This window comes from Ranitomeya variabilis, chromosome 5, assembly GCF_051348905.1.
Source record: "Ranitomeya variabilis isolate aRanVar5 chromosome 5, aRanVar5.hap1, whole genome shotgun sequence".
Classification (NCBI taxonomy): domain Eukaryota; kingdom Metazoa; phylum Chordata; class Amphibia; order Anura; family Dendrobatidae; genus Ranitomeya; species Ranitomeya variabilis.
In genome coordinates, this window is record NC_135236.1 from 422960632 (window position 1) to 422986666 (window position 26035).

Consider the following 26035-nt stretch of genomic DNA (forward strand, 5'->3'; position numbering starts at 1 on the left):
GCCACGCAGCAATGAAATAACAATCTTCACCTGCTGAATGGGGTCACCAGAGGAACGGGGTCTCAGAGCATAAAACAATCTGCAATTATTTTTAAAGTTCAAAAATCTAGATCTATCCCCAGAAAATAAATCAGGAATAGGAATTCTAGGCTCTAATACCGGAGTCTGGACAACATAATCTTGGATACTCTGTACCCTTGCAGCGAGTTGATCCACGCGCAAGGACAGACCCTGAACCTCCATATCAGCACCAAAATCCTGAACCACCCAGAGATTAAGGGGAAAAAAAAGACAAAACAAGCTACAAAGGAAAAAAAAAAATGACTCAGAACTTTCTTTTCCCTCTTTTGAGATGCATTTAACACATTGTGGGCCAGCTGTACTGTTATGACCTGGTGGTTAAGAGGCCACACTGATATGACCTGGTGGCTAAAACGCAACATGGGACGAGCTCTGAGAAGGTGGTATCTCTACTGACCGCAGTCCCTAATCCTAACAACAACACTAGTAATAGCCGTGGGATGTTCCTGACTCTCCCTAGACACCTCTTCACAGCCTAAGAACTAACTACCCCTAAAGAAGGAAATAGAAAGCTATCTTGCCTCAGAGAAAACCCCAAAAGGAAAGACAGCCCCCCACAAATATTGACTGTGAGTGAAGAGGGAAATGACGTACACAGAAATGAAATCAGATTTCAGCAAAGGAGGCCAATACTAAACTTGATAGACCGAGAGAAAAGGATACTGTGCGGTCAGTATTAAAAACTACAAAATCCACGCAGAGTTTACAAAAATGAACTCCACACCGACTCACGGTGTGGAGGGGCAAATCTGCTTCCCAGAGCTTCCAGCTAGCCTGAATATGACATAGTGACAAGCTGGACAAAAAGAGAAATATTTGCAGAGCAATAGAGTCCAGGAAAATGGACAAACAAAAACTAGCAAAAACTTATCTTTTGCTGACAAGGACAGGCCATATGAGAAATCCAAGGAGAGAACTAAATCCAACCAAGAACATTGACAGCTGGCATGAACTAAAGCCCAGAGCAGGTTTAAATAACAAACCCAGGCAAGGCGATTAGTGAAGGCAGCTGCCACAGCTACCTAAAGGAGCAGCAGTTCCACTCGAAACCACCAGAGGGAGCCCAAGGGCAGAACTCACAAAAATACCATTAGCAACCACAGGAGGGAGCTTCAGAACGGAATTCACAACAGGGAGCTACCAAAGTTGAGAAGTGGGGAATGAACTGGCGATAGTAATTAATGAACCCCATAAAGCGCTGCACCGCTTTGAGAGAATGGGGCTCCTGCCAGTCCATCACAGCCTGTAGCTTGGCAGGATCCATAGCCAATCCCTGGGCAGAGATGATATAGCCAAGGAAAGGCAAGGATTCCTGCTCAAACACACACTTCTCCAACTTGGCATAGAGGGAGTTAGCCCGTAGGAGGTCGAAGATCTTGCAAACATCTCTCCGGTGGGAGTCTATTATGGTTCTCAATGGCAAGAGAACATAGCCCAGCAAACATACGAACTAGCTCTTGGAAGGATGGAAACTAAACTGACCATGAACTAAACCTGCCGCACAACTAACAGTAGCCGGGTAGCGTAGCCTGCGTTTTATCCCTAGACGCCCAGCGCCGGCCGGAGGACTAACTAATCCTGGCAGAGGAAAATATAGTCCTGGCTCACCTCTAGAGAAATTTCCCCGAAAGGCAGACAGAGGCCCCCACAAATATTGGCGGTGATTTTAGATGAAATGACAAACGTAGTATGAAAATAGGTTTAGCAAAATTGAGGTCCGCTTACTAGATAGCAGGAAGACAGAAAGGGCACTTTCATGGTCAGCTGAAAACCCTATCAAAATACCATCCTGAAATTACTTTAAGACTCTAGTATTAACTCATAACATCAGAGTGGCAATTTCAGATCACAAGAGCTTTCCAGACACAGAAACGAAACTACAGCTGTGAACTGGAACAAAATGCAAAAACAAACAAGGACTAAGTCCAACTTAGCTGGGAGTTGTCTAGCAGCAGGAACATGCACAGAAAGGCTTCTGATTACAATGTTGACCGGCATGGAAGTGACAGAGGAGCAAGGCTAAATAGCGACTCCCACATCCTGATGGAAACAGGTGAACAGAGAGGATGATGCACACCAGTTCAATTCCACCAGTGGCCACCGGGGGAGCCCAAAATCCAATTTCACAACAGTACCCCCCCCTCAAGGAGGGGGCACCGAACCCTCACCAGAACCACCAGGGCGATCAGGATGAGCCCTATGAAAGGCACGGACCAAATCGGAGGCATGAACATCAGAGGCAGTCACCCAAGAATTATCCTCCTGACCGTATCCCTTCCATTTGACCAGATACTGGAGTTTCCGTCTGGAAACACGGGAGTCCAAGATTTTTTCCACAACGTACTCCAACTCGCCCTCAACCAACACCGGAGCAGGAGGCTCAACGGAAGGCACAACCGGTACCTCATACCTGCGCAATAATGACCGATGAAAAACATTATGAATAGAAAAAGATGCAGGGAGGTCCAAACGGAAGGACACAGGGTTAAGAATCTCCAATATCTTGTACGGGCCGATGAACCGAGGCTTAAACTTGGGAGAAGAAACCCTCATAGGGACAAAACGAGAAGACAACCACACCAAGTCCCCAACACAAAGCCGAGGACCAACCCGACGCCGGCGGTTGGCAAAAAGCTGAGTCTTCCCCTGGGACAACTTCAAATTGTCCACTACCTGCCCCCAAATCTGATGCAACCTCTCCACCACAGCATCCACTCCAGGACAATCCGAAGATTCCACCTGACCAGAAGAAAATCGAGGATGAAACCCCGAATTACAGAAAAAGGGAGACACCAAGGTGGCAGAACTGGCCCGATTATTGAGGGCAAACTCCGCTAAAGGCAAAAAAGCAACCCAATCATCCTGATCTGCAGACACAAAACACCTCAAATATGTCTCCAAGGTCTGATTCGTCCGCTCGGTCTGGCCATTAGTCTGAGGATGGAAAGCAGACGAGAAAGACAAATCTATGCCCATCCTAGCACAGAATGCTCGCCAAAATCTAGACACGAATTGGGTACCTCTGTCAGAAACGATATTCTCCGGAATACCATGCAAACGGACCACATTTTGAAAAAACAGAGGAACCAACTCGGAAGAAGAAGGCAACTTAGGCAGGGGAACCAAATGGACCATCTTAGAGAAACGATCACACACCACCCAGATGACAGACATCTTCTGAGAAACAGGAAGATCCGAAATAAAATCCATCGAGATGTGCGTCCAGGGCCTCTTCGGGATAGGCAAGGGCAACAACAATCCACTAGCCCGAGAACAACAAGGCTTGGCCCGAGCACAAACGTCACAAGACTGCACGAAGCCTCGCACATCTCGAGACAGGGAAGGCCACCAGAAGGACCTTGCCACCAAATCCCTGGTACCAAAGATTCCAGGATGACCTGCCAACGCAGAAGAATGAACCTCAGAAATGACTTTACTGGTCCAATCATCAGGAACAAACAGTCTACCAGGTGGGCACCGATCAGGTCTATCCGCCTGAAACTCCTGCAAGGCCCGCCGCAGGTCTGGAGAAACGGCAGACAATATCACTCCATCCTTAAGGATACCTGTAGGTTCAGAATTACCAGGGGAGTCATGCTCAAAACTCCTAGAAAGGGCATCCGCCTTAACATTCTTAGAACCCGGCAGGTAGGACACCACAAAATTAAACCGAGAGAAAAACAACGACCAGCGCGCCTGTCTAGGATTCAGGCGTCTGGCGGACTCAAGATAAATTAGATTTTTGTGGTCAGTCAATACCACCACCTGATGTCTAGCCCCCTCAAGCCAATGACGCCACTCCTCAAAAGCCCACTTCATGGCCAAAAGCTCCCGATTCCCAACATCATAATTCCGCTCGGCGGGCGAAAATTTACGCGAGAAAAAAGCACAAGGTCTCATCACGGAGCAATCGGAACTTCTCTGCGACAAAACCGCCCCAGCTCCGATTTCAGAAGCGTCGACCTCAACCTGAAAAGGAAGAGCAACATCAGGCTGACGCAACACAGGGGCGGAAGAAAAGCGGCGCTTAAGCTCCCGAAAGGCCTCCACAGCAGCAGGGGACCAATCAGCAACATCAGCACCCTTCTTAGTCAAATCAGTCAATGGTTTAACAACATCAGAAAAACCAGCAATAAATCGACGATAAAAGTTAGCAAAGCCCAAAAATTTCTGAAGACTCTTAAGAGAAGAGGGTTGCGTCCAATCACAAATAGCCTGAACCTTGACAGGATACATCTCGATGGAAGAGGGGGAAAAAATATATCCCAAAAAGGAAATCTTTTGAACCCCAAAAACGCACTTAGAACCCTTCACACACAAGGAATTAGACCGCAAAACCTGAAAAACCCTCCTGACCTGCTGGACATGAGAGTCCCAGTCATCCGAAAAAATCAAAATATCATCCAGATACACAATCATAAATTTATCCAAATAATCACGGAAAATGTCATGCATAAAGGACTGAAAGACTGAAGGGGCATTTGAAAGACCAAAAGGCATCACCAAATACTCAAAGTGGCCCTCGGGCGTATTAAATGCGGTTTTCCACTCATCTCCCTGCTTAATTCGCACCAAATTATACGCCCCACGAAGATCTATCTTAGAGAACCACTTGGCCCCCTTTATGCGAGCAAACAAATCAGTCAGCAGTGGCAACGGATATTGATATTTAACCGTGATTTTATTCAAAAGCCGATAATCAATGCACGGCCTCAAAGAGCCATCTTTCTTAGCCACAAAGAAAAAACCGGCTCCTAAGGGAGATGACGAAGGACGAATATGTCCCTTTTCCAAGGACTCCTTTATATATTCTCGCATAGCAGCATGTTCAGGCACAGACAGATTAAATAAACGACCCTTAGGGTATTTACTACCCGGAATCAAATCTATGGCACAATCGCACTCCCGGTGCGGAGGTAATGAACCAAGCTTAGGTTCTTCAAAAACGTCACGATATTCAGTCAAGAATTCAGGAATCTCAGAGGGAATAGATGATGAAATGGAAACCACAGGTACGTCCCCATGCGTCCCCTTACATCCCCAGCTTAACACAGACATAGCTTTCCAGTCAAGGACTGGGTTATGAGATTGCAGCCATGGCAATCCAAGCACCAACACATCATGCAGGTTATACAGCACAAGAAAGCGAATAATCTCCTGGTGATCCGGATTAATCCGCATAGTTACTTGTGTCCAGTATTGTGGTTTATTGCTAGCCAATGGGGTGGAGTCAATCCCCTTCAGGGGTATAGGAGTTTCAAGAGGCTCCAAATCATACCCACAGCGTTTGGCAAAGGACCAATCCATAAGACTCAAAGCGGCGCCAGAGTCGACATAGGCATCCGCGGTAATAGATGATAAAGAACAAATCAGGGTCACAGATAGAATAAACTTAGACTGTAAAGTGCCAATTGAAACAGACTTATCAAGCTTCTTAGTACGCTTAGAGCATGCTGATATAACATGAGTTGAATCACCGCAATAGAAGCACAACCCATTTTTTCGTCTAAAATTCTGCCGTTCACTTCTGGACAGAATTCTATCACATTGCATATTCTCTGGCGTCTTCTCAGTAGACACCGCCAAATGGTGCACAGGTTTGCGCTCCCGCAGACGCCTATCGATCTGGATAGCCATTGTCATGGACTCATTCAGACCCGCAGGCACAGGGAACCCCACCATAACATCCTTAATGGCATCAGAGAGACCCTCTCTGAAATTCGCCGCCAGGGCGCACTCATTCCACTGAGCAAGCACAGCCCACTTACGGAATTTCTGGCAGTATATTTCAGCTTCGTCTTGCCCCTGAGATAGGGACATCAAGGCCTTTTCCGCCTGAAGTTCTAACTGAGGTTCCTCATAAAGCAACCCCAAGGCCAGAAAAAACGCATCCACATTGAGCAACGCAGGATCCCCTGGAGCCAATGCAAAAGCCCAATCCTGAGGGTCGCCCCGGAGCAAAGAAATCACAATCCTGACCTGCTGAGCAGGATCTCCAGCAGAGCGAGATTTCAGGGACAAAAACAACTTGCAATTATTTTTGAAATTTTGAAAGCAAGATCTATTCCCCGAGAAAAATTCAGGCAAAGGAATTCTAGGTTCAGATATAGGAACATGAACAACAAAATCTTGTAAGTTTTGAACTTTCGTGGTGAGATTATTCAAACCTGCAGCTAAACTCTGAATATCCATTTTAAACAGGTGAACACAGAGCCATTCCAGGATTAGAAGGAGAGAGAGAGAGAAAGGCTGCAATATAGGCAGACTTGCAAGAGATTCAATTACAAGCACACTCAGAACTGAGAAAAAAAAAAAAAAATCTTCAGCAGACTTCTCTTTTCTCTCCTTTCTCTGTCAATTAATTTAACCCTTTTTGGCCGGTCAAACTATTATGGTTCTCAATGGCAAGAGAACATAGCCCAGCAAACATACGAACTAGCTCTTGGAAGGATGGAAACTAAACTGACCATGAACTAAACCTGCCGCACAACTAACAGTAGCCGGGTAGCGTAGCCTGCGTTTTATCCCTAGACGCCCAGCGCCGGCCGGAGGACTAACTAATCCTGGCAGAGGAAAATATAGTCCTGGCTCACCTCTAGAGAAATTTCCCCGAAAGGCAGACAGAGGCCCCCACAAATATTGGCGGTGATTTTAGATGAAATGACAAACGTAGTATGAAAATAGGTTTAGCAAAATTGAGGTCCGCTTACTAGATAGCAGGAAGACAGAAAGGGCACTTTCATGGTCAGCTGAAAACCCTATCAAAATACCATCCTGAAATTACTTTAAGACTCTAGTATTAACTCATAACATCAGAGTGGCAATTTCAGATCACAAGAGCTTTCCAGACACAGAAACGAAACTACAGCTGTGAACTGGAACAAAATGCAAAAACAAACAAGGACTAAGTCCAACTTAGCTGGGAGTTGTCTAGCAGCAGGAACATGCACAGAAAGGCTTCTGATTACAATATTGACCGGCATGGAAGTGACAGAGGAGCAAGGCTAAATAGCGACTCCCACATCCTGATGGAAACAGGTGAACAGAGAGGATGATGCACACCAGTTCAATTCCACCAGTGGCCACCGGGGGAGCCCAAAATCCAATTTCACAACAGGAGTCTATATCTGGAGAGTAGATGAGAATATCATCCAGATAAACTACGACCGAGTTGGAAAGCATATCCCAGAAGATGTCGTTTACAAAGTCTTGGAAAATGGCTGGGGCATTACAGAGCCCGAAGGGCATCACCAGATATTCATAGTGCCCATCCCTTATGTTAAAAGCCGTCTTCCATTCATCCCCCTCACGGATGCGAATCAGGTTGTAAGCACCCCGCAGATCTAATTTAGTAAATACCCTTGCTCCCCGTAGCCTATGAAAAAGCTCAGATATCAGGGGTAGTGGGTACTTATTTTTCACGGTGATGGCATTAAGACCCCTGTAGTCTATGCATGGACGCAGTTCTCCACTCTTCTTCTGTACGAAGAAGAACCCAGCCCCTGCAGGTGACACTGACTTCCTAATGAATCCTCTTGCCAGATTCTCTCGGATATACTGTGACATTGCCTCTGTGTCCGGGAGAGACAAAGGATAGACTTGACCCCGGGGAGGCTCAGCACCAGGCAAGAGGTCAATAGGGCAGTCATAGGGGCGGTGACGCGGAAGGGTCTCCGCAGCCCTTTTGGAGAACACGTCCGCATAGGGCCAATATTGCTTGGGAAGAAAGGATAAATCTGCGGGTACCTCACTAGTAGCAACCTGAACGCTCTCCCTCTGACATCTACCCCCACAAGATTCACCCCATCCTAAAATTCTGCCTGTGGACCACTCGACATGAGGAGAGTGATACCGTAGCCAAGGCATCCCTAACAGGATTTCATCAATTCCCTCAGGAATGACGAGCAGAGATATAATCTTCTGACGAGATGGCGACAAGGACAGAGTGAAAGGGATGGTCTGCTGTGTTATCTGTGAGGGCAATGTTGACCCATTCACCACTTGTACAGTTAGAGTTTGAACTAGCATTACCAGAGGTATTGCGTGACTTTGGGTGAAGGCAGAAGACATAAAATTGCCCTCCGCTCCAGAATCCACGCAGAGTTCTACCGAGTGAGTGAATGAGCCTATTGTAATTATCCCCTTAAAGGGCAATTTGGAGGCAAACGTCGCCGTGTCTAGTGTACCTCCACCTACTACCACTAGGCGCTGACGTTTCTTCGACCGCTGGGGACATCTGGTGGCAAGATGTCCTGACTGCTGGCAAAGATGACAAACCTGGAGTGCACCAGCGGTCCGGGACTTAGATCCCGCTCGTGACACTTCCATGGCCTCATGTGACTCAGGGGCCTGGACTGGAGAGGTTTGGCGAAGGTGGGAGCCAGCCGAAACCTCTGCCTACACTGGGCTCGCTCTAACCTCCGCTCGTGAAAACGGAGGTCAATACGAGTGGACACTGCTATTAACTCCTCCAGTATGGCGGGAATCTCACTAGTGGCCAGGGCGTCCTTCACATGGTCAGCCAGCCCCCTCCAAAATATCGGAATAAGGGCTTTATCCGACCACTCCAGCTCAGATGCTAGGGTGCATGAACAGGAGTCTACCAGAGTAGAAGATGGGGGAGCCGTGGTAGACTCCTGTTCATCTATCTAGGTATGAGAAGCTCTAAATACTAGTTTTTACTATTGTTTATAGTTTTTTGATTGAGGTAATGCTATATAGCTTTCTCTGTATTATTGGTGGTCCTTTGAGACCACATGGTTACCTATATACTATTGTGAGTACATATATACTATCCAGGAGTACCCTACCATTAGCCGTTTGCCTTTCCATGTCCCGCGTTTCTTTTTAGATTGCACATATGCCCTGTGGGAGTACCCACTGTTATGCCTGTTATATGTATTTATAATAAAGTTTTTTCTATTTTTACTATATTCCTGGCCTGTCTGATCGTTTCTTCCTTCTGTGGTTTATAAGTTTCTGCGATTTGGCCTAGCATCTGTCCAGCTTCTTGTGCGGCTATTATAATGAATTCTTATATTCTTATACTAAGATTCCATTGATTTTTTATTATTTTTCTGAAATGCTGCTAAAGTATACATTGGGATATTTCTATATTCTTACAATGTACAGTATGTACAAGAAATTCCTATATAATGGAGTGACCATGTACATTGTAATAAACAGAGTTCTGTTCTAATACTAAGTGCGTCAGGGTGGCTCTCTCCGTCTATGTACTTGGATTCTGCAATTTAATTTGAAAAAGGCACACCATCTCAGAACGACTCACATTACGTGGCGAACACAAAGACGGAATGCTGCAAGTTTATAAAGAAACCATCAGGGGCAACCAGGAAGGTGAGTATAACTCAATTTGTTAAGGTGTAGCATAGTAAGTTTTTAACAAAAAAAAATCAAGGGGTTGAACACCTTTAAAGGCTGCATTCTACACATCTGTGTAAAATGTATGCGTTCTGCCAATATTTTATTGCATGGCACATGGACTCTTAGGGTATGTGCACACGTTGCGGATTGGCCGCTGCAGATTCGCAGCAGTTTTCCATGTGTTTACAGTACCACGTAAACCTATGGAAAACAAAATCCGCAGTGCACATGCTGCGGAAAAAAAGCGCGGAAATGTAGCGGTTTATTCCGCAGCATGTCAATTCTTTGTGCTGATTCCTCAGCGGTTTACACCTACTCCATAATAGGAATCCGCAGGTGTAAAACTGCAGGTGGAATCCGCACAAAAGCTGCATAATATCCATGGTAAATCCGCAGGTAAAACACAGTGCTTTTTACCTGCGGATTTCTCAAAACAGGTGCGGAAAAATCCGCAGAGGTTCCATCTACGTGTGCACATACCCATAGAGTTGAATAGAAGTGTTCAAACATCAGAGAACGTCACAAACCCAAGTGAGATCCATGAGACTCAGACCATGTCCATGTTTGAGGATAAGACTCATACCAAATAATGCGGATCAGTGAGACACGGATGCACATTGGAAGGCTTCTGATTTGTGTCTGTCTCACTGATCTGTTACTTCGTGATAAACTTGCATTGGAACGTCACCGTCCTGTGGCCTATTATTGGCTTGGGAACAGAGACTTTCCTTCTCTGAAATAAAAAGTGCATGAGAAAAAAAAAAGAGAAGCCACCCAGATGCAACTGGCATAACATCCAGTCACATTTCTCGTGGATGGTAAATTTTACACGGATGTGTGAATGAGGCCTGAGGCTGGGTTCACAGTGCTTTCTCCTACGTTCAGTGGCTCTGCCACCCCCGGCAGAGCCACTGAACTTCCTCACTCCCGCATAACTGGATACAGACGTATGCGCCGACGGGGCCATAGACTAGAACGGTGCAGATGGCGTCACCGTGTGCTCTGTCCTGCATTATGTTCGGTAGTATACATATATTAGACTCAGGCAGCAAGTCACTTACTGGTGTACAGCTCTGGCAAAAATTAAGAGACCACTGCAAAATTTTCAGTTTGTCTGATTTTTCTCTTTATAGGTATATTTTTGAGTAAAATGTAAATTGTTCTTTTATTCTGTAAACTTCTGACAACATGTCTCCGAAGTTCCAAGCAATAAATTTTGTATTTTTTTCTGACAAAAAAAATGGTCAAGATAAAAACAACAGTGCTTTCAGACCTCAACTAATGCAAAGAAAACAAGTTCATAATCATTTAGAAACAACAATACTAATGTTTTAACTCAGGAATAGTTCAGAAATCAATATTTTGTGGAATAACCATGATTTTTAATCACAGCTTTCATGCATCTTGGCATGCTTTCCACAAGTCTTTCACACTGCTCCTGGCACAAAAATGTAAGGAGTTCTTCTTTGTTTGATGGCTTGTGGCTATCCATCATCCTCTTGATTATATTCCGGAGGTTTCCAATGGGGTTCAGGTCTGGAGATTGGGCTGCCCAAGACAGGGTTCTGATGTGGTGGTCTCTTATTTTTGCCAGAGCTGTATATGGCCTAATATGATGCACGACAGAGCACACGGTGACTCTATTTGCACCGCTATAGTCTATGGCCCTGTCACCGCATATGACTGAACCCAGTTTTGCGGTGGCCACTGCACGCTGGAGAACGCACTGTGAGCCCAGCCTTATTCACAGACATAAATGACCGGCTTTCTGCCAACACTCGTCTCTACAAGCGGCACCACAGCTTGGATAAAGTCTACCCCACCGCTACATAAAGCCATACGCCTGAGCTGGGAGCTATCCCTCCGTCATCCCTTCCATAAGCCGCAAACCTAGAGAAACCACAAGGCACGTCCCGTGTGTACAGTACACTGTACAGCGCCGAGAACGCCTCAACTCGCACGCTCTGACGTCACGCACACAGTTCCTAGCGAGCTGATTGGTACTAGTCCTTGGTACAGACGCAGGTGCAGCTGCTTCTCGGGCTCTGATTGGTGGCATGACCTTGGTGACGTCACATGGGCGGCGCCGGTCGGTGTGGTTATGTCCCTGGGTTCTCATTGTGCACCTGCCCGTCTTCGGTGGTGAACGCGCAGCGCGTGCACGAGCGCTCATTCTTCGCGTGCTCATACCTGGTAAGTGTGGGGGCTGCACAGCGCCGTTTGGGGGTGGCACATGACGTCCTTGTCCGTGTGACGCTTCTTGTCAGAGGTACGTGCATTCTGTGTGAGAGTGCAGGCGGAGCGCAGGAGCTGGAGCTGCCATGTTTACATAGCAGTGTCCTGCTGGGAGAGGGGTTACATGGAGGGCGTGTGGTGCCCTGCAGATAGGGTCCCGAACTGGAAGAGAAGTGCTCGCATGTGACATCACCAGACACAAGTCTATTATGCCTGCGAGGCCTCCTGTGGCCAGTGTCCACCTCACACCTACAACTGCAGTCACTCCCAGGACATGGGAGTTGTGGAGTGTCATGGAGGGTGTCTCAGGAGGGCGTACCGTACAGGAGGGACTGTGTGTGTCTCAGGAGGGCGTACCGTACAGGAGGGACTGTGTGTGTCTCGGGAGGGTGTACCGTACAGGAGGGACTGTGTGTGTCTTGGGAGGGCGTACCGTACAGGAGGGACTGTGTGTGTCTCAGGAGGGCGTACCACACAGGAGGGACTGTGTGTGTGTGTGTCTCAGGAGGGCGTACCACACAGGAGGGACTGTGTGTGTGTGTGTGTGTGTGTGTGTCTCAGGAGGGCGTACCGTACAGGAGGGACTGTGTGTGTCTCGGGAGGGCGTACCGTACAGGAGGGACTGTGTGTGTCTCAGGAGGGCGTACCACACAGGAGGGACTGTGTGTGTGTGTGTCTCAGGAGGGCGTACCACACAGGAGGGACTGTGTGTGTGTGTGTGTGTGTGTGTGTGTGTGTGTGTGTGTGTGTGTCTCAGGAGGGCGTACCACACAGGAGGGACTGTGTGTGTGTGTGTGTGTCTCAGGAGGGCGTACCGTACAGGAGGGACTGTGTGTGTCTCGGGAGGGCGTACCGTACAGGAGGGACTGTGTGTGTCTCGGGAGGGCGTACCGTACAGGAGGGACTGTGTGTGTCTCAGGAGGGCGTACCACACAGGAGGGACTGTGTGTGTGTGTGTCTCAGGAGGGCGTACCACACAGGAGGGACTGTGTGTGTGTGTGTGTGTGTGTGTGTGTGTCTCAGGAGGGCGTACCACACAGGAGGGACTGTGTGTGTGTGTGTCTCAGGAGGGCGTACCACACAGGAGGGACTGTGTGTGTGTGTGTGTGTGTGTGTGTCTCAGGAGGGCGTACCGTACAGGAGGGACTGTGTGTGTCTCGGGAGGGCGTACCGTACAGGAGGGACTGTGTGTGTCTCGGGAGGGCGTACCGTACAGGAGGGACTGTGTGTGTCTCAGGAGGGCGTACCACACAGGAGGGACTGTGTGTGTGTGTGTCTCAGGAGGGCGTACCACACAGGAGGGACTGTGTGTGTGTGTGTGTGTCTCAGGAGGGCGTACCACACAGGAGGGACTGTGTGTGTGTGTGTGTGTGTCTCAGGAGGGCGTACCGTACAGGAGGGACTGTGTGTGTCTCGGGAGGGCGTACCGTACAGGAGGGACTGTGTGTGTCTCGGGAGGGCGTACCGTACAGGAGGGACTGTGTGTGTCTCAGGAGGGCGTACCACACAGGAGGGACTGTGTGTGTGTGTGTCTCAGGAGGGCGTACCACACAGGAGGGACTGTGTGTGTGTGTGTGTGTGTGTGTCTCAGGAGGGCGTACCACACAGGAGGGACTGTGTGTGTGTGTCTCAGGAGGGCGTACCGTACAGGAGGGACTGTGTGTGTCTCGGGAGGGCGTACCGTACAGGAGGGACTGTGTGTGTCTCGGGAGGGCGTACCGTACAGGAGGGACTGTGTGTGTCTCGGGAGGGCGTACCGTACAGGAGGGACTGTGTGTGTGTGTGTCTCAGGAGGGCGTACCGTACAGGAGGGACTGTGTGTGTGTGTGTCTCAGGAGGGCGTACCACACAGGAGGGACTGTGTGTGTGTGTGTTTCAGGAGGGCGTACCACACAGGAGGGACTGTGTGTGTGTGTCTCAGGAGGGCGTACCACACAGGAGGGACTGTGTGTGTGTGTGTGTGTGTGTGTGTGTGTGTGTGTGTCTCAGGAGGGCGTACCGTACAGGAGGGACTGTGTGTCTCAGGAGGGCGTACCACACAGGAGGGACTGTGTGTGTGTGTGTCTCAGGAGGGCGTACCGTACAGGAGGGACTGTGTGTCTCAGGAGGGCGTACCGTACAGGAGGGACTGTGTGTCTCAGGAGGGCGTACCACACAGGAGGGAGTGTGTGTGTGTGTCTCAGGAGGGCGTACCGTACAGGAGGGACTGTGTGTCTCAGGAGGGCGTACCGTACAGGAGGGACTGTGTGTGTCTCAGGAGGGCGTACCACACAGGAGGGACTGTGTGTGTGTGTGTGTCTCAGGAGGGCGTACCGTACAGGAGGGACTGTGTGTCTCAGGAGGGCGTACCACACAGGAGGGACTGTGTGTGTGTGTGTGTCTCAGGAGGGCGTACCGTACAGGAGGGACTGTGTGTCTCAGGAGGGCGTACCGTACAGGAGGGACTGTGTGTCTCAGGAGGGCGTACCACACAGGAGGGAGTGTGTGTGTGTGTGTGTGTGTGTGTGTGTGTCTCAGGAGGGCGTACCGTACAGGAGGGACTGTGTGTCTCAGGAGGGCGTACCGTACAGGAGGGACTGTGTGTGTCTCAGGAGGGCGTACCACACAGGAGGGACTGTGTGTGTGTGTGTGTGTGTGTGTGTGTGTGTGTGTGTGTGTCTCAGGAGGGCGTACCGTACAGGAGGGACTGTGTGTCTCAGGAGGGCGTACCACACAGGAGGGACTGTGTGTGTGTGTGTCTCAGGAGGGCGTACCGTACAGGAGGGACTGTGTGTCTCAGGAGGGCGTACCACACAGGAGGGACTGTGTGTGTCTCAGGAGGGCGTACCGTACAGGAGGGACTGTGTGTCTCAGGAGGGCGTACCGTACAGGAGGGACTGTGTGTGTGTGTCTCAGGAGGGCGTACCGTACAGGAGGGACTGTGTGTGTGTGTGTCTCAGGAGGGCGTACCGTACAGGAGGGACTGTGTGTGTGTGTGTGTCTCAGGAGGGCGTACCACACAGGAGGGACTGTGTGTGTGTGTGTGTCTCAGGAGGGCGTACCGTACAGGAGGGACTGTGTGTGTGTGTGTGTCTCAGGAGGGCGTACCGTACAGGAGGGACTGTGTGTGTGTGTGTCTCAGGAGGGCGTACCGTACAGGAGGGACTGTGTGTGTGTGTCTCAGGAGGGCGTACCGTACAGGAGGGACTGTGTGTGTGTGTCTCAGGAGGGCGTACCGTACAGGAGGGACTGTGTGTGTCTCAGGAGGGCGTACCGTACAGGAGGGTGTGTGTGTGTCTCAGGAGGGCGTACCGTACAGGAGGGTGTGTGTGTGTCTCAGGAGGGCGTACCGTACAGGAGGGTGTGTGTGTGTCTCAGGAGGGCGTACCGTACAGGAGGGTGTGTGTGTGTCTCAGGAGGGCGTACCGTACAGGAGGGTCTGTGTGTGTCTCAGGAGGGCGTACCGTACAGGAGGGTCTGTGTGTGTCTCAGGAGGGCGTACCGTACAGGAGGAACTGTGTGTGTGTGTGTGTGTGTGTCTCAGGAGGGCGTAGCGTACAGGAGGAACTGTGTGTGTGTGTGTGTGTGTCTCAGGAGGGCGTAGCGTACAGGAGGAACTGTGTGTGTGTGTCTCAGGAGGGCGTAGCGTACAGGAGGAACTGTGTGTGTGTGTCTCAGGAGGGCGTAGCGTACAGGAGGAACTGTGTGTGTGTGTGTCTCAGGAGGGCGTAGCGTACAGGAGGAACTGTGTGTGTGTGTGTCTCAGGAGGGCGTAGCGTACAGGAGGAACTGTGTGTGTGTCTCAGGAGGGCGTAGCGTACAGGAGGAACTGTGTGTGTGTGTCTCAGGAGGGCGTAGCGTACAGGAGGAACTGTGTGTGTGTGTCTCAGGAGGGCGTAGCGTACAGGAGGAACTGTGTGTGTGTGTGTCTCAGGAGGGCGTAGCGTACAGGAGGAACTGTGTGTGTGTGTGTCTCAGGAGGGCGTAGCGTACAGGAGGAACTGTGTGTGTGTGTGTCTCAGGAGGGCGTAGCGTACAGGAGGAACTGTGTGTGTGTGTGTCTCAGGAGGGCGTAGCGTACAGGAGGAACTGTGTGTGTGTGTGTGTCTCAGGAGGGCGTAGCGTACAGGAGGAACTGTGTGTGTGTGTGTGTGTGTGTGTGTGTGTCTCAGGAGGGCGTAGCGTACAGGAGGAACTGTGTGTGTGTGTCTCAGGAGGGCGTAGCGTACAGGAGGAACTGTGTGTGTGTGTGTGTCTCAGGAGGGCGTAGCGTACAGGAGGAACTGTGTGTGTGTCTCAGGAGGGCGTAGCGTACAGGAGGAACTGTGTGTGTGTGTCTCAGGAGGGCGTAGCGTACAGGCGGAACTGTGTGTGTCTCAGGAGGGCGTAGCGTACAGGAGGAACTGTGTGTGTGTGTCTCAGGAGGGCGTAGCGTACAGGAGGAACTGTGTGTGTGTGTCTCAGGAGGGCGTAGCGTACAGGAGGGACTGTGTGTGTCTCAGGAGGGCGTAGCGTACAGGAGGGACTGTGTGTGTCTCAGGAGGGCGTAGCGTACAGGAGGGACTGTGTGTGTCTCAGGAGGGCGTAGCGTACAGGAGGGACTGTGTGTGTCTCAGGAGGGCGTACCGTACAGGAGGGTCTGTGTGTGTCTCAGGAGGGCGTACCGTACAGGAGGGTCTGTGTGTGTCTCAGGAGGGCGTACCGTACAGGAGGGTCTGTGTGTGTGTGTCAGGAGGGCGTACCGTACAGGAGGGTCTGTGTGTGTCTCAGGAGGGCGTACCGTACAGGAGGGACTGTGTGTGTCTCAGGAGGGCGTACCGTACAGGAGGGACTGTGTGTCTCAGGAGGGAGTACCGTACAGGAGGAACTGTGTGTGTGTGTGTGTGTGTGTCTCAGGAGGGCGTAGCGTACAGGAGGAACTGTGTGTGTGTCTCAGGAGGGCGTAGCGTACAGGAGGAACTGTGTGTGTGTGTGTGTGTGTGTGTGTGTGTCTCAGGAGGGCGTAGCGTACAGGAGGGACTGTGTGTCTCAGGAGGGAGTACCGTACAGGAGGGACTGTCTCAGGAGGGAGTACCGTACAGGAGGAACTGTGTGTGTGTCTCAGGAGGGCGTAGCGTACAGGAGGAACTGTGTGTGTGTCTCAGGAGGGCGTAGCGTACAGGAGGAACTGTGTGTGTCTCAGGAGGGCGTAGCGTACAGGAGGAACTGTGTGTGTGTGTGTGTCTCAGGAGGGCGTAGCGTACAGGAGGGACTGTGTGTGTCTCAGGAGGGCGTAGCATACAGGAGGGACTGTGTGTGTCTCAGGAGGGCGTAGCGTACAGGAGGGACTGTGTGTGTCTCAGGAGGGCGTAGCGTACAGGAGGGACTGTGTGTGTCTCAGGAGGGCGTAGCGTACAGGAGGGACTGTGTGTGTCTCAGGAGGGCGTAGCGTACAGGAGGGACTGTGTGTGTCTCAGGAGGGCGTAGCGTACAGGAGGGACTGTGTGTGTCTCAGGAGGGCGTAGCGTACAGGAGGGACTGTGTGTGTCTCAGGAGGGCGTAGCGTACAGGAGGGACTGTGTGTGTCTCAGGAGGGCGTAGCGTACAGGAGGGACTGTGTGTGTCTCAGGAGGGCGTAGCGTACAGGAGGGACTGTGTGTGTCTCAGGAGGGCGTAGCGTACAGGAGGGACTGTGTGTGTCTCAGGAGGGCGTAGCGTACAGGAGGGACTGTGTGTGTCTCAGGAGGGCGTAGCGTACAGGAGGGACTGTGTGTCTGGAGTGGGGAGGGGGGCATATCATACAGGTGGCTACACAAAAGGGACCTATACTATAAATTGTCTAGATATTTGTTTGGTGTGCTAGTTGACTGCTTGGATCCCAACTCATCCTGAAAATGAAGAAGTTGCGGTGATGCTGCATTTCCTTTAATTTGTGGCATTCCTTCCCACCCCCTCTTGTACAGTGCCACTCCTAACCATCGGGCTCTGCAGGGCATGCCTCTTACATGATCTAAATGGCTGCACTGGAAACTGTGTACACCAGGAGTCTGTGAACAGTCTGATCTGACTTGTTTGTTTTTAGTCATTGTTTGTTGCAGTGCCAATACTCGTGACATATGCCCTGTAGAAATTAAAGCTCATGTCACAGTCCATGGCAGAGGCCCAGATGGTCAATTTGTCTTTTTAAAGAAGCGTTGACATTGCTGTGTAAGGACTCATTCAGATATCTGATTTTTCTTATCCTTGGAAAAAGTCCTAATTTCATCATTTTGGTCACTGTCCGTTTTTACCATCATAATTTGTTCAGAGTTTGTTTTTCTTGAAGACAATACCCAAAAACATGGTTTCTCAACCTTCTGGTCTATAAAAACCAGAGCTAAACCGGTGCTTTTTTTTAAATCAATGTATCCATAAACTTGCATTGGTGAGATTGATCTGTGACTCAGCATGTGACAATGCACACGTTTAGAACTCATACGCAAGAAATCGATATCTGAATGAACCCTTGGTGTGTTTAAAATACTTACTGATCGCCATCTTCTCTGGTTCCCCATGACCACTGCAGATTTGGCAGCTCACTTGGCGTCTACTGTGTGAAGTGGTGTTGCTTTCCCAGTGTAAGGCAGGTGCAGAAAGGTGTTTTTACTGTTTAAGTGCGATCAATCAAAAAATGGTGTTGCATTTGAACCAATGCTGATCTGTGGAGCTGTGCACGTCAGAGTTTTGTCCTCGAATCAAGTCAGTCCAAGAAAACAATCACAGTACCCCACAATTTTATTCAATATTCAGATCGCATTTGGCCTCACAATTCATTGAGTTTGTGGAAGCTATCGGACTGCACTCGCGTGACATCTGAGTCCAGTCCTATTTTCACAGACTGGCACTATGGAGAAGGTGGAGAGTTTTTCTCTCTCCATTTTCTCCTTATTTGAGAGAATCAGATCACCCTGTGATCAACCTCTGATCAGAGTTTGAGCAGAGTGATTTGCATTATCTGCCCGATTCTCTCGGATGAGCGGATACTGTCGTCTGCAGTTGCCCTAAGTCTTGAGTCAGAAAGTGGCTCCATAGACTTTGGCAGTCGCCCCGTCAGCAGAGAAGGGTGGAAAACAATCTGCCGCTCTATTGACATGACAGCAGAGGCAGCTGAATTCCATCAGAAGCGGTCTGTGACCATGAAGTACGGCGCCGGGCTCAACAGGTAGGTAGGTACGTAGCAACTACCTGCCTGTTGGTGCTTAGGCACTTTATTTTGCAAAGTCCCGGATATCCTCTTTTAACCACTTAATGGCCACCGATACCAATTAAAACTGCGACCTTTAAGGGACCTTATTACCGCATTGCCGTTTTAAAACTGCGATCGGTAATAAGTGAATAGCGCTACTACGTAAGTGACGGCTGTACATATCATCTGAAACCCTGTGGTATCGGCCTCGGCTGGTTTTTAGAGTTGATTGGGGTCGATTAGGCTACTTTCACACTAGCGTTTTTTTTGCATGCGTCGTTTGGCGAAAAAACGCATCCTGCAAAGTCGTCTGCAGGATGCGTTTTTTCCCCATAGACTAACATTAGCGACGTATTGACACACGTCGCAACCGTCGTGCAACGGTTGCGTCGTGTTGTGACGGACCGCCGGCCGCAAAAAACGTTACATGTAACTTTTTTTGTGCCGACGGTCCGCCATTTCTGACTGCGCATGTGCGGCCGGAACTCCGCCCCCACCTCCCCGCACCTCACAATGGGGCAGTGGATGCGTGGAAAAACAGCATCCGCTGCCCCCGTTGTGCGGCGCTTGCACAGTATGCGTCGGGCCGACGCAGCGCGACGGCCCCGTACCGACGCTAGTGTGAAAGTAGCCTTAACGTCTTAAATACTGCTGTCGATCGTGGCAGCGGTATTCAAGTGTTTAAAAGGGTGTCAAAAGGCCCCCCTATAGCAGAAGTCACACCAACCCCACCCACACTTCACGGTCTTAGGTGCCGATTGTTGCCATGGTAACATGAGGTCATGTGGTGATCCCAGGGTATGGTTGCCTGTGAAATTCAGCTCACAGGCCCAATAAGTGACTCACTGACTTGTCTCTGGAACTGCAGTACACGAGAACAACGATCAAAGTAAGGCTATATATGCACATGTTGCAGATGTGACTGTAGAATTTTCTGTGCAGATTCTGCATTTCTTGGCAGAAAACTCAGGTCAGAATCTGCGCCTTTTTTTGATATGTGCACACGTTGCAGATTTTTGTGCGGATTTTATCCTTTTTTTTTTTTAACCCTTGCAGATTCCTATTATGGGATGGGTGCAGAAACGCAGCAGATCTGCAAAAAGAATTGACATGGTCCTTTTTTTGAATCTGCTGCCTTTTCCATGCAGATTTTTTCACACCATTAGCATAGCATTTTTTTTCTTTTTGCCATTGATTTACATTGTACTGTAAATCACTTGCGGATCTGCAGCGTTTCTGCTCAGGGGAAAAAAAGCTGCAGATCTGCAGGAAATCTGCAACGTGTGCACATACCTTAAAAATGCTACATGTCCCACACTGGAAGTTGGTGAAAAAAGTTAAATATAATGTGTCAAGAAGAAAAAAACACAAAGCTCACGAAAAGCAATATCGCCACTGAAAACAGTGTTTGTGCTAAAACAGAAACAAAAAAAATATATAATTGGTATCACTGTATCTGGAACAACCTGATCTATAAAACTGGCACTTTATTTAGTCCGGTGAATACTGTAAAAATAAATAAATAAAAACACACAATGTTGATTTATTTTTTTTTTCATTATACTGATACAGACCAAATTGAATAATAAGCTATCAAAAAGTAATATGTGAAAAAAAAATGGTATAAACGCCAAATCGTTTCACAAAACAAACTCTAATATGGCTCATTTGAGAATACAAATGTTAAGTTACAGCTCTCAGAATATGATGATGCTAAAACAAATTCATTTTTGTAAAATAATGTTTTTAGTCTGTAAAAGTAGCAAAGCTTAACAAAATATACAGGTGCAGCTCACAAAATTTAGAATATCATCAAATTGTTGATTTATTTCAGTTCTTCAATACAAAAAGTGAATCTCATATATTATATAGTTATTACAAACAGAGTGATCTATTTCAAGTGTTTATTTCTGTTTATGTTGATGATTATGGCTTACAACCATTGAAAACCCAAAAGTCATTATCTCTGTAAATTAGAATACTTTATAACACCAGCAAGAAAAAATGATTTTAAAATCCGAAATGTTGGCCTCCTGAAATGTATGTTCATTAAATGCACTCAATACTTGGTCAGGTCTCCTTTGGCATCAATTACTGCATCAATGTGGCGTGGCATGGAGGTGATCAGCCTGTGGCACTGCTGAGGTGTTATGGAAGCCCAAGTTGCTTTGATAGCAGCCTTCATCTTGTCTGCATTGTTGGGTCTGGTGTCTCTCATCTTCCTCTTGACAATACCCCATGGATTCTCTATGGGGTTAAGGTCAGATGAGTTTGCGGGCCAATCAAGCACAGTGATACTGTTGTTTGTAAACCAGGTATTGGTACTTTTGGCAGTGTGGACAGGTGCCAAGTCCTGCTGGGGATTGAAATTTCCATCCCCAAAAAGCTTGTCAGCAGTGGTAATCATGAAGTGCTCAAAAATTTCCTGGTAGATGACTGCGTTGACTTTGGTCTTGATAAAACACAGTGGACCTACACCAGCAGATGACATGGCTCCACAAACCATGATTGTGGAAACTTCAAAAATCAAATTTAAAATTTGGTCATTTTTGACCAAACAGAACAGCATGGTTAATAACAAAGACCTTCATTTAAAAACTGCATTTTGTTTACTTGTGTTATCTGTGTAATATTTCTGTGCTGCGTTGGACATTAGAAGCACAGTGGCTGGGATTTGTAGAAATCTCATGCCCACTGTTCTTCTATTTACTGATGCGTAAACTCACCCGCGGTGCGAATCTACGAGCCGTAGCGTGTCAATTTCTGTAGCTGAGACCCTAGTCTCCACTGCAGATTTTTAACAATTGAATGTCACTACATGCAGTGAATCCGCATGTACTGACAAACAAGTGTGGCAATTTGAGCATAGCGTTTTCTACGCATTGCGTCCAAAATGTTGCTATTCCTGATTGTGGGCACGTAGCTTTAAGTGTGACAAACCTGCAAAAGAATAGGAAATAAGGAAGGGGAGAACGCTTTTTCACACAAGGGTAGCCAGCAGCCCAGTAAGTGACACATCACTAGAATCAGGAACTCTGTCACTGTATCATGCTGGTCTCAGAGGCAAAAACCTCCATGACAGATTCCTTTTTAAAAGCACATCCATTTATAGTATTCAGTTTGAATTTTGTCATGAATCTTGCCTGGCACATAATTGTTTTCATAACACATAGACTAACCCAACTGTCTTTTAATAATTATTAGTCATTAACTTTCTCCTGACTGCCAGGATAGTCTTTACTGTAGGCTTTTATAAGCTTTTAGACTGCATCATTCTTCCTTTAAATTGCTTGGCAGAAATACAGATTGGATCTTGTTGTATAAAAATGGAATAGTGCAGTGTCCTCACAGGGCAGTGATTGCCAGGAACACATTCAAGATCTAGAAAATCTTTGACCATCCGAGAACAGTTATTGACTTCTGTAGTGATTTGTGACTTTTCCTAGTATGCATAATGATGGTGAAACAATGTGTACCGGCTTTGTATGATGAACCCCTGATGCATGTACCTGAAGCAGTTTTTTGTTTTGTTATTTTTAAATTTCCTTTTAGTGCTGTGACTTTTTGATTACTTTAATGCAATTTTTTTCAGCTTCAGTTGCAGCTTAGGCTAAGTTCACATTAGCATATCTATGCGCAGCGTATCATCTGCAAACGCCTTTAAACGCATGCTTAAGCTGCTTTTTTTTTTTTTTTTTTTATCCGCATCAGCTTACGCATGATGCAAAAAAACCCTCTGCGTTGCGTGTGCGTTTTTGCCTGCGTTTACATTGTTTATGCGCATGCATTTGATATTTCCAGGAGGGCGTCTCAATCAGTTCCTGGACATGCTCAGTCTGAAGTACGCATGTGCATCAAACACATGCGTACCAATGCGTTCCCATAGACAGTAATGCATTGTTTTGACGCACTCATCCACATGCGCATGCCTACGCATATTTCACGTGACAAAAATGCAACATGTTGCGTTCGGCGGGCACGGCGAAACAACGCATGGGGATGCATCCGCACTCAAACTGATGCAAACACATGTCCCTGCATGCACAATGTTAAAGATGGGTACACAAGACGCATGTGAATCTGTACGTAGGCATACGCTGTGCACAGATATGCTAATTTGAACGTAGCCTTAGGGTACTGTCACACAGTGCAATTTTGATCGCTACGACGGCACGATCCGTGACGTCGCAGCGTCGTATGATTATCGCTCCAGCGTCGTAGACTGCGGTCACACGTTGCAATCACGGCGCTGGAGCGATGCCGAAGTCCCCGGGTAACCAGGGTAAACATCGGGTTACTAAGCGCAGGGCCGCGCTTAGTAACCCGATGTTTACCCTGGTTACCAGCGTAAACGTAAAAAAAACAAACAGTACATACTTACATTCCGGTGTCTGTCCCCCGGCGTTCTGCTTCTCTCCACTGTGTAAGCACCATAGCCGGAAAGCAGAGCGGTGACGTCACCGCTGTGCTCGCTTTCCGGCCGGCAGGCGCTCACAGTGCAGAGAAGCTGAGACGCCGGGGGACAGACACCGGAATGTGAGTATGTACTGTTTGTTTTTTTTACGTTTACGCTGGTAACCAGGGTAAACATCGGGTTACTAAGCGCGGCCCTGCGCTTAGTTACCCGATGTTTACCCTGGTTACAAGCGAACACATCGCTGGATTGGTGTCACACAACGATCCAGCGATGTCAGCGGGTGATCAAGCGACGAAAGAGTTCCAAACGATCTGCTACGACGTACGATTCTCAGCAGGGTCCCTGATCGCTGCTGCGTGTCAGACACTGCGATATCGTAACGATATCGCTAGAACGTCACGAATCGTACCGTCGTAGCGATCAAAATTGCACTGTGTGACAGTACCCTTAGTTTCCAATCAAAGTAGTTATTTCCATGTTTATCTCAGGATACGTATCTGTATTTTTAGCAGAGCAACATTCATGTGAATCGCAGCACTTGGGATCTAATGAACTTGCCTGGCAGAAGAGAAGTGGCTGGGAATGAATAGTAATTTCCAGGTCGTCCCTCATGACAGCACCACAAGGAGGTTGCCCTTCATATCCTTGATAGGGACAGGAACACAGAAGAGGTTAAATAGCCCCTCCACCCTTCAGTGTTTTTCCTGTCCCTATCAGGGACAGACGCAGGAGAGAGTTCTCCAGAAGATCGGATTTACCTGATACCGGAGTCAGGTCTCGGTAGAGCAGACGCTCCTGAGTGCGGTCCTATCCTCCTGGAGGAGGCTCTGGCCGCGGGAGTCTCATAGTGGAAACTCCCCAAGTTGCAGGATACCGATGGAGGTCCCTCCTCAATTAGGTAGAGCTGTTTGCTCCCATGGGCTGCCTCATCCCTTCACAAAAGGGGCTCTGAGGCTGCGGTGTCTGGCGCTTCCTCGGGCTCCATGTGCGGCCGGCGATGGCGTCGTTCCCAGGACTTCCGGTCCGGCGCTCCGGGTCGGAGGGCGCCGATGACGACTTCCGGGGGCGTGGCCGGATTCCCGGGGTCGGCGGCGCTGGTGCATTTCCGGGTACGCCGAGGCGCCAGGATCTAGGTCCCAGGCTGATCGGCGTGCGTTCCGGATGACGCATGCGCAGTACAGCTGGGGACCTGAAATCACCGTAGAGGCCAGCAGCTGAGCTCGGAAGGAGGACGAATCAGATGTCTTGAAGCCAGGTAAGACAGACTATTTAATGACGGACAACTGACAGCACACTTGACTCGATAAGATGGAAGGTGCTAGTCGTCCAGACGTCCAATCCTTAGAGCTGTCCACGGACCATGTGAGTAGTATGTGGTGTGGGATACATTACAGGACTTTAGATCCATAGCTACAGGGTTTTCCTTTACATTTGTAGGACAAGGACCTTCCCAAGCGGTCAACTGTTAAGAAAAGAACTATCAGATGTCCGTTATGCACCACCAAGCTCCCAGATAGTTATAAAAAGAAGTTATCTGAAGAATGCATCGCTAAACTACTAAAGGACGAACAGGCTTCGTTATTAGCTAATATCAAAACCATGATTAGGGACGAAGTCCAAGCTACGGTGTCCACATTGGCGCCACCCCAGTCTCCGCGCCCTAAGAGGCCTAGATGGCATATGGACTTAAGTTCTGAGGAGAGGTTTCAGGTTACTCCGATCCGGGCTCAGATGAAGAGGGCAATTCCTCGGTTGTGTTTCCAGAGGAACGGAAAAGATACCTGTTCTCGTCCGAAAATACGGATATGCTACTAAAAGCAGTTAGGAGCACTATGAAAATAGAGGACTCGTCTGAGCCACTATCAGTTCAAGACGAGATGTTCAGGGGCCTAAGAATCCGCAGAAATAGAGTATTTCCAGTCAACAACCACATAACAGCGATGATAATGGAAGAATGGGAAGACGTGGGAAAAAAGCTAGTAGTCCCGAGGGACTTCAAGTACCGTCTTCCCTTTGATCAAGAAGAAATTAAAGTCTGGGAATCTGTTCCAAACATTGATATTCCTGTGGCCAAAGTCACACGGAAAACAGCTATTCCCTTTGAGGACTCGTCAGGGTTAAAAGACCCAATGGATAAAAGGTCAGAAGATCTTCTCAAGAAGGCCTGGGAGTCGTCAGCCACCATTATGAAGACGAACATAGCGGCCACCTCTGTAGCAAGATCCATGAGTCTCTGGGTAGACGAGCTGGAGGGTCATATTAAAGACAGGACTCCCAGGGAAGAAATCCTAAAATCTCTTTCAGTTCTGAAAATGGCGACTGATTTCATGGCGGATGCTTCAGCGGAATCAGTGCGATTTGCTGCCAGGAATAACGCGCTGTCAAACGCAGCAAGACGGGCCTTATGGCTGAGATCATGGACGGGAGATACCCAATCAAAAAAGAAACTGTGCTCTATTCCATTCTCAGGATCTCACGTCTTTGGTCCAGTCCTAGATGAGCTGCTCGAGAAGGCGTCTGACAAGAAAAAAGGGTTTCCTAAGGAAAAGCCAAAGAAAACACAGTTCTTTCAAAAAACTCGCTCCCACCCAAGACAGGACTATAGAGGGAAAGGGAAGTCCGGCAGATGGAGCTACCCTAAAGGGGGCAGAGAAAGAGATTCCTTTCGAGACCAGTCATCAGGACCCAGCAAACAATGACGCCAACAATATAGGAGGAAGACTACAATACTTCCT

The 26035-nt window shown here is 48.6% G+C and overlaps 1 protein-coding gene across 2 annotated transcripts in view; it reads left to right on the top strand.

Moving 5' to 3' along the window:
* The first annotated feature begins 11522 nt into the window (after window positions 1-11522).
* RAB3IP (RAB3A interacting protein) overlaps window positions 11523-26035 on the top strand; it is a 92101-nt gene continuing 77588 nt past the window's right edge. Inside the window, exon 1 of one of the 2 annotated variants that reach the window (XM_077265269.1) lies at window positions 11523-11658. The gene's annotated coding sequence lies outside the window, so the exon portion shown is untranslated. The other variant, XM_077265270.1, reaches the window with a different exon arrangement.